An 8,645-nucleotide genomic window follows, 5' to 3' on the forward strand; every position below is an offset into this window, starting at 1 on the left:
GCTCGTTACCGTCATAAATAAAACGCACTGTTTTGCTTTGAATCATTTCGAGCGTCTATTTGTTACTTTTAATATGCAGAAATTAAATTATATTTCCAAATTCTAAAGTCGGCCAGATAAGTTTAACGTAAGTAATATGTTAAACTTATCGATCGATAAATAAATAAATAAATAATTCGTGAGATTTATTTGCAACAAAAAATAATGAGTATTCGTGCAGGCAGAAAGGTGGAAACAATTTCCACTTGAAACAGCCTTCGCCCCCCCCCCCTCCCCCCTCTATACATGGCTTCCAACGTGAAAGGAAACGTGTAAATAAAAAAGAGAACACGGAAAAGATTTGCGCGTGAAATAAAGCACATAACCTTATGTAATGCCTTCGGGCCAATAAGGCAACAATAAATGAAATTAAATATTTGGTCATTAAGATGTACTTACCGTTAACTTTTTATGCACAAATGAGCCATTAAGAAACATGTCATGTATGGCAGGCACTAATTCACAAATATAGCCGAAAAAGAAGTGCGTCAAGCGAGATATTGCAGTCTCAAGCCTAAGTAACATAAATTGAGATTACAGACGTAAACACAAGTCACGAATGTCTTCCATACTGCAGGTGTCTATACAAACATTCATTAAAAGAAGTTTATTAGTAGTACCGGAACCTCATGGCACAGCATCTGATAACCATCTCTAGTACGTGAGAAAGAGATGCACCAAAACTGAGAATTTTGAAAAGTGTATACCCTCCTCTGCCAATGCCGGGGGTTCTACTGAGCGGCACGCAGACTTAAACCACCACCTCGCACCCAGCACTGCGATGACCCCATCATTAAGACAAGTTTTTCAACAATGACCCTAACTAAAGGATATGCAATCGCAGCCGCCGCCCAAGAACCGCTACCCACACCGTCTGGGAATAACATGAATACTAGGGAGGAGGAGGAGGATATAGAAGAGGAAAGGCAGGGAGGTTAACCGAAAGAATAATCGGTTTGCTACCCTACACGGGGGGAAGGGGGTGAGGGGATAAAAAAAAAGAAAGAGAAAGGAGAGTAACAGAAAATTGAAGTCACTATATAACGTCACTGTTCGTTAAAGTCACAGCCTATCGTGCAGGCCAGAAGTTCTCAAGAAGCGGAGCAGTGCCTTAAGAGCTTGCTGTTGCTATCTGCCTGGCCTCATACAGCTATTTGGTTCTTGTTATGCCATGAAAGCTTCTGAGGAAAAAAGACCACACGAAGACAGAAGACACGACAGAACGAGCAACCCAGGGCAGCACAGCCGCGGTGGGTATAGGCAAAGCTTGGGGGATGTGTGACCGATAGGCTGAGCACAAGTTATTCAGTTGACGACGACCTAATCAACACCCATCTCGGTTGCCGTGACTTCAGTGTTTTAACTTGCTCGTGCAGACCATTTAAGCAAAACGCTCACGAGGGCTATTATTGAAGGATATGTTTCAATGAATGAATTTCGGGCAGTTATACTGGAATACATTTGATCACTTCCACATACCGTTCGATGGCAGTGTGAACCTCCTTTCCACTGAGACCATTCTTCAACCTGGAGAATTGCACATTTAAGTCGAAAGCCTTTAATGGCTCATACTGGGGGCCATGACTCTGTCCGTCTGTCCATTATATCTGAATTGAAAGCAATAACTAGTCATTACTACTCACAAGTCATGACTAACTAGCCATTCACCAGAAAAGCGACAGCCTTTCTAAGCTCACAGAGCGAAAATCTGTGTGCAGATTTTGTGCGTCGCATCTGTGCGCCGATGTGTCGCTCGATAAACAAACAAATCCTCAAACCTTGTGCGCCACGAGAATTGAACCATCATCATTCCGTTCCACAGCCGAGCTTTCTAACCACTATGCTGCGCCGACTTCCTGCCAAGGCATATGCAGTTCTCCTTGTCTAGAATAAGGACGCTGGAAAACGTTGGGGGAAAGACTTTCGCCTTATCGCACTTTAGATCAGCAAAGTGTCCCATCGAAATTTTCCACACTATGAAACACCAAGTCTAGCAGGTTGGTCACATTGCTCAGCCATGCACAGGTTTTGTAATGAAGCCCAGAGTGTGCTCGCGTGTAGAGTGGAAGTCTGTGCAGGCTGCCTTGATTTGGATATGTTCTATCAGTGCACATGCTGATAAGTGACGATAAATTTGCATTCGACGCTTCCTGAAGTGTTCGTCGCAGCCGTTGAAGATGCAGCAGCTTGCGAGGAGAAATGTCTTTGGCTGATGGTAACATACGCAGAAAAGTTGAAGGCACCTCTTAAAGAAATATTTATTGTCAAAAATTCACCCAGAACCTGGCATTGGTCAGCAACGAGCGCAAGGAGCATGTGATAGCTGCCCTTATGTATGAAGCACCCTCGTATCAAAGGCTAGCGCTCTCTCTGGTCGCGCGATGTCGAATTAAGCCGTATGAAGCCCTAAGAATCCTTCCGCTGCAGCGAATGGAACTTTCTGTAATCTGTAACCTCATATGTATATTTCTTACGGTAGACTACAAGCGTCTCAATCAGGCAGGAGCCGAACGGTACTATCTAAAAAGTTAAAAAGGCGGCATTAGCTAAATGGCCTTGTTGTTAGCATGTTTTTGCTGTATGCTGATGCACTGTAAAGCTCCCAATACTATGCCGAAAAGAGAGCTCGCCCGACTCGAGAACGCTACTTTTAAAAATTGCTGACATTCGTAATGAATCAAATTTTCTTTTTGGGCTTTGGTGATGCTTTTTGAACCTATGGAAATAGCAGCGCTAAAGCATGCAACCACAGAAGAAGAACTGGACACAAGCGCTGACTGTCAACTAAATTTTATTGATGGAAGCCACGTGCCTTAAATAAGGCGAGGAACAGAGGTGAAAAGGTGGAGAGCCTGGAACAATAACAGCACCCGCAATCAAGCAAAAAGACATTGTTACCATTCCCGATTGTTCGCTCTTCTTCTTTTCACCTCTGTTCCTTGCCTTCTTTAAAGCGCGTGCCTTCAATCAATACAGTTTAGTTGAGAGCGCCTGTGTCCTATCCTTCTTTTGTGGTTTGGTGCTTTAGCGCTGCTATTTTCTTGGGTTCAGTGTTACTGAAACACCGTGTTTATGTACGGGCGTGTGTATCTGTGTGTCGCTTCCATGCCGATGCGGCTCAGTCACCCTCGTAACACGAAATGCCTCTGCCACAAGCTGCATGTCTTCTTCTGCACGTCTCGCGATGACACCTTCTTCTCCTGTCTTGGCCGACTCAGTTATATGTCAGTAATTTGAAAAGAATGGCGTCACTGATACCACATATTTGGTAGAAAGCAATGATCACGCAACGTGAATGCGCCATAAACACTTCCGAAAGCTTATACGACCCCACCGAAAAATCTCACATGAATTTATTTGTCTACCACATGAAATAATTTATGCTACATGCCAGTTATATTCAGCTCAAACCTGTCTCGTGTGTGCTCACGTATGCTACATACGAGCCTTTTTCTTCATTTACAATAGTGTTTAGTCATTTAGAACAGCTAAAGGGCGGGAAATGAGCACATCACACACATCACATAAAAACCGTTTCGAACCTCCGCTAAACAGATCCAGCTGAATGGCCCCTTGTCTACACCTGTGTATCACGACTGTCCGATCCAACAATAGTTTTAACGAGGCACAAAAATTTGAATGTACCAACTCTTGGTGTGAAAGGTGTAATGGCATGAGAAGAACTTGCGCGGGCTGACAATCATCCAGGAAACTCTAAATACAGTTTTGGGTATTGAATATATTAGACTTCCATATATAGTTTGTAAAGGATTCTTAAGCACGCTGTTTATCTTCGAACGGATAAGGATTGCAGACAGGCCCTGCCAAAAAGCTCTGTTACCTGTCGTATTCTTCTGTAACATAAAAATAAACGGAAGACTTACTGCTAGCCGCTTGCCGCATAGTTGGAGAGCAGCCACCCGCATTGCCTGCATTGTGGGTGTTTTCAGGTTTTTTCACCGACAAGGACCTATACTCGCGGTAGGGATGCCGTGAAATGTGCCTGCACATACTCTCATCTATCTTCTCACCACATCGTCACCCATCACGGCCCTATTTCTTCTCCTCTACCCCTTCCCATTGCAGAGTATTCCATCTGCCAGGTATTCCATGCCAGGTATTCCATCTTTCCAGCCGACTTCTGCCTTGTTTTCATTAGACAAATCTCTAAAAAAAATAAGCGCGGCTACTATCCTCGAGACCCGTTCTAATTATTAGCCTGAGTTTTACTTTGAGGGTCCCAAAGAAAGGTTGCGTATTCCTGCGGTGCCCTAATAACTGTTTTATATGATGTACGTTTGATATTGCAAATGGCATTGTTAGTCTGCTTTGTAAGCAACCAAGCTTGCGTTGAGAGGATCCACAAAGTTTTCAGTACGCTATTCCGAACTCAGAATGAGGGCAGTAGTGACGCTGAGTTGTTTCAGTTGATTGAGCTCTTGAGTTCGGTTTGGTGAGTTCGGTTTGGTGCGGCTGACCTCTCTAATTTAAATTGGATTAACGCCCGGCTCCCGCCTTTTTTTTTTAATTCCCCACAGACGGTGGGAGGAACGAACCAACGCATGGGGTGCCTTTCTGGCAGTCCCGTGGCAGCTTCGCTTTGGCTTTTATTTTGTGTTTTAGGTTTCCGTGAATAAATAGATCTAGTCAGAGATACATAGCTGAAAATTAGGCCCGTAGAAATAAAAATACGCGTGGGCTGTTTGCTTTCGCCGATAACTACGCATCACTCCGCCGATAGCAGAGCGGCAAGCCGCCGCAGGAGTGGTTGAAAGGTTTGTATGGATCCTCCCACCGTCTGCGGGAAATTCAAAGGAAAGAAAGACGGGAGCCGGGTCATTCAGTCAGATTTAAATTTGGGAAATCGGCCACACAGGGCAATAATTTGAAGTTTCTAAGAACGCTCAGAACGTATAGATCGAGTTCCAGCGGTAAAAATACGTGTTCACATTCCTCTTCACTGCACCGTTAAGTAAAAGCAAAAAGTTAAATTTCTAACTACTATTGATGGACACCGATTGCAATTAGAGATCTATAGCCGAGGGTTAGGAATGTTCATTTCACTCTATAGAGTTTTGAAAACGCGATACAACAATGTCAGCGCGGCATTGACAACGTTTCTCTCTCCGATGTTAAGGAAAGGAAGTGCGCATTATTATATCGTTATGTGGTATAGGCATTAGAGCCTATACCACATAACTGGCTCCCTGTGTAAGTGGACGCCTGAACCGCGCTTTGAGATACGTGGGGTGATGAGAGAGAATTGTGGGCTGCATGCGTTAGCGCTGACAACGTTGTGGCAGACACGCGGAACCGCAGCAATAGGCAGCAATAGTAATAGGGTACGCAAACTGCCACCTGTCACCTGCCACCTGCCAGGGTGGCAAGGTGGATGCGCTGCCTATCGATTGTCCGGACCGCACTCAACGTTACAGGCGCCAAACCGAGTATAGCTGCCCGATACGCTATAGCTTTAATTCTCTAAGCAAGGTTCAACAGTAGATAAACGGCAGCTAAATTCTTGGCTGAGCTCTAACGATCGTGTGAGCGCTTTCGCACCGTAAGTGACCTGCCACATGAACAAAATCAAGAAAACTGATACAGGGGGACCCTAACTACCAATATTTTGGAGAGTAACCGTTTTGGACACTAACATTCGCCTACGACATTTGCAGTTATCTCAAACCTTTCCTTTTTTCTCAAAACTCACTTTTTGACGCCCTTATTACTCCAGAAACCCTGCTGTTAAGCCTGTTCAAGAGTTTTTACACTTTCTACTTTCTTTAATGTCTAACTTTGGAATGAACCGCAATAAATTCAAGCATCCATTTGGCATGTTTACTGCTGCGTTTTTTCTCAAAAGATGCCTATACCACATCCATGTTTAGTTCATTCTCCTGTGCGTCATCATCTCCAGACTGACACACCCACTTCTGGGCAAAGGCTTCTCCCATGCCTCTCCAATTAAACTTGTCCTTCGCCAGTTGCGACCACCGTATGCCCGTAAATCTCTTAATCTCATCCGCCCACCTAACTTTCTCCCGCCCCTGCTACGCTTCCCTTCTCTTGGAATCCACTCCATTACCACTGCACAACGACACTTGATGGTGTCGTAATATATTCTGTGTCATTGCTCTGCTCCCGTTCTTGCGTGTATAACATCAAAAGCAATTTCACTAGCGATTAACTAAATTGATGTTATGACTGTTGGCCTCAGGTGTATATTTTGTCCATGTAATATAATAGCGTTCAGAGACAGGAACAGGGCAGAGTGGATCAGGGATCAAACACGGGTTAACGTCATCTTAGTCGAAATCAAGAGGCAGAAATATGCCTGGGCACGGCATGTATGCGAAGGCAAGGTACGTGCAACCGACGCTCCTTAGCGGTAACAGACGGGATTACAAGGGAAAGTAAGAGTAGCAGAGGGCAGCAGAAAGTTAGAGGGCCGGATGAGATTGATAAGTTTACGGGGATAGTTTGGCCGCAGCTGGCACAGGCAGGGTTAAGTGGAGAGATATGGGAGAAGCCGATGTCCTGAAGTGTCGGTGGTCAGGCTGATGATGATGATATCAAAATAAAAAACAAAATTCTTTTTCTTCTATTTCACATTTTGATTAGCATAAAACAAAATCCTTCTTATGACAGAAAACAAATTTTCTCTCTCGATCTGGTGTTAAAAATGTGTTTGCCGAAAAGTGGTCCGTATCTACTTCGTATTTTATTCGTATGAAGCAGTACCTATAATCTCTTGAGTTTATGGTATTAGATCGAACCTGTTTCTGGACGTCTGCACAGATTTAACGACCAAGCTGAGACACACCACTGTGTAGAAAAAAATGGCAATGGTTAAACTCTATAAAACCTAGTTAGAAGAGCGCTAGCTATGTGTTTTTGATTGATTTTGGTTTTAACTGTAATTACTTAATTAATAATAATTCATTCATGGCTCTAGCTAGCACAGTGCTTTTATGACACTTGACCTAAGCTTTCCTATGGTTTGTGACTCGATGCTATGTCGCAGCTTGGTTATAATTGCAATTAATTAATTAACGCTGGCTACTTCGAGCCTGTAATTAGTCGGCATAACTGCATAATGAATCAATAGTCCAAACTCAAGGTCCAAATCATGGTTGATCAGTGGCATATACTAGATTAGACACATAGCTATAATAATTCGAAATCGGCTAAGTCTCGCCTCGATTTGACCTTGGCTGATTTCGAAGGTCAAAGTACCGGCATGAGGTATTGTCCGTAGTTGTACCACGGTCAGTGGACTTACGCTCTAAAACAGAAAACGCTGTTCCTGTTTTGCACTGTGAACTCCGTGTTTCTCCTCTTTTGACTTCTTTCTTGCTCTAAATAATGACGCGCCGAGCTCTCTTTACTGGAGCACGTCTGCATATACTGACATATATACTGAGTCTAGTTGGAAATATTCCCTTTTCATCCCCGTTGGCCATTGCAGAAGTTACGTGACGCATAGTGCCAGGTTTGCTTAAGCCAAAGCTAGGCTTGTGATGCTTGTCACAACTGCTTGTTGCAGTGCGCATCGATGATCAGAATAACAGTAGAACCTCTCAAGAGCCTGCGAGAACCTTAAGTACACTCTCTGAAACGATAATCTGCGGCCTGAATTTTTATCCCTGGAGAATGGACCAAACGACCACAAAAACATAGTTTGACGTCAAGCAGAAAGAACGGAGACAATTTCGTTTTTAGTCGGTGCATAGCTGCTATAGTATCTAGCTGATGCTGTGCACGATACCCGTGTTTGTTAATTTCAGCTTTTTTTCGCCTAGTTCCTCTTTCAAATGTACCTCGGGTACTTCATAATTAAGAATATTTTTTCCATTAGAAGCCCTGCTTTTTTCTCCCAGCACGCGCCCTCATATGACGGGCTTCATTAGATGCCACGTGTCTTCGTGTGAGAGCTAAAACAATTGTTCTGTAATCTCCCATGTAGGATCCTCGCATGAGTCCTATTTTACGGCATTTTTCGATGGTAGCCACAACGCAATACCTTCTTTATCTTTTTATCCTTTCTTAATTCTTAATGAAATTATATTTTATACCTCTTTTGTCCCGAAACAAGTGCTAGTACTCGTGAGCAACTATTTTCACGGACTTACAACATGTGTAATGCATATAAGTTGGTTAGACAGCGGACGTCGTATATTTTGCTTTTTCATCTAGTACCGTCTGTCTACTGCCAATCTGTCAACTTTTTTGCACTGTCTTGTATGAAGCAGTAAGATAATCTGCTCTTCAACGCTGCCGACTATACGGGACTGAATTTTCAATGTTAATTAATTTTTTCTATCTGCTTCAGTGGTGTAATGAAAAATAGAAAGTTCATAAAATCTGCTCTGAGTATTAGACATCGTTTTTTCTCTTTACAAATGTTCTACGCGTATCTCTGACTTTCCCCATACTTGCAGCTGGCCATCATAACACAGCGGATTCTCTCTGCTCGCAACGTAGACAGTGTGCGAAATGAAAACGATAAAATATCCAGTGTGTCCACGTGGGGTTGGCATAAATGTCCAAGGTATAAAAGATCCTGAAGAGAGGTCGCTTTCCGCTGTCTACATTCTGCATGAAGG

Source organism: Amblyomma mixtum, chromosome 2 (assembly GCF_055824585.1).
Source record: "Amblyomma mixtum isolate Tamu chromosome 2, ASM5582458v1, whole genome shotgun sequence".
Taxonomy (NCBI): domain Eukaryota; kingdom Metazoa; phylum Arthropoda; class Arachnida; order Ixodida; family Ixodidae; genus Amblyomma; species Amblyomma mixtum.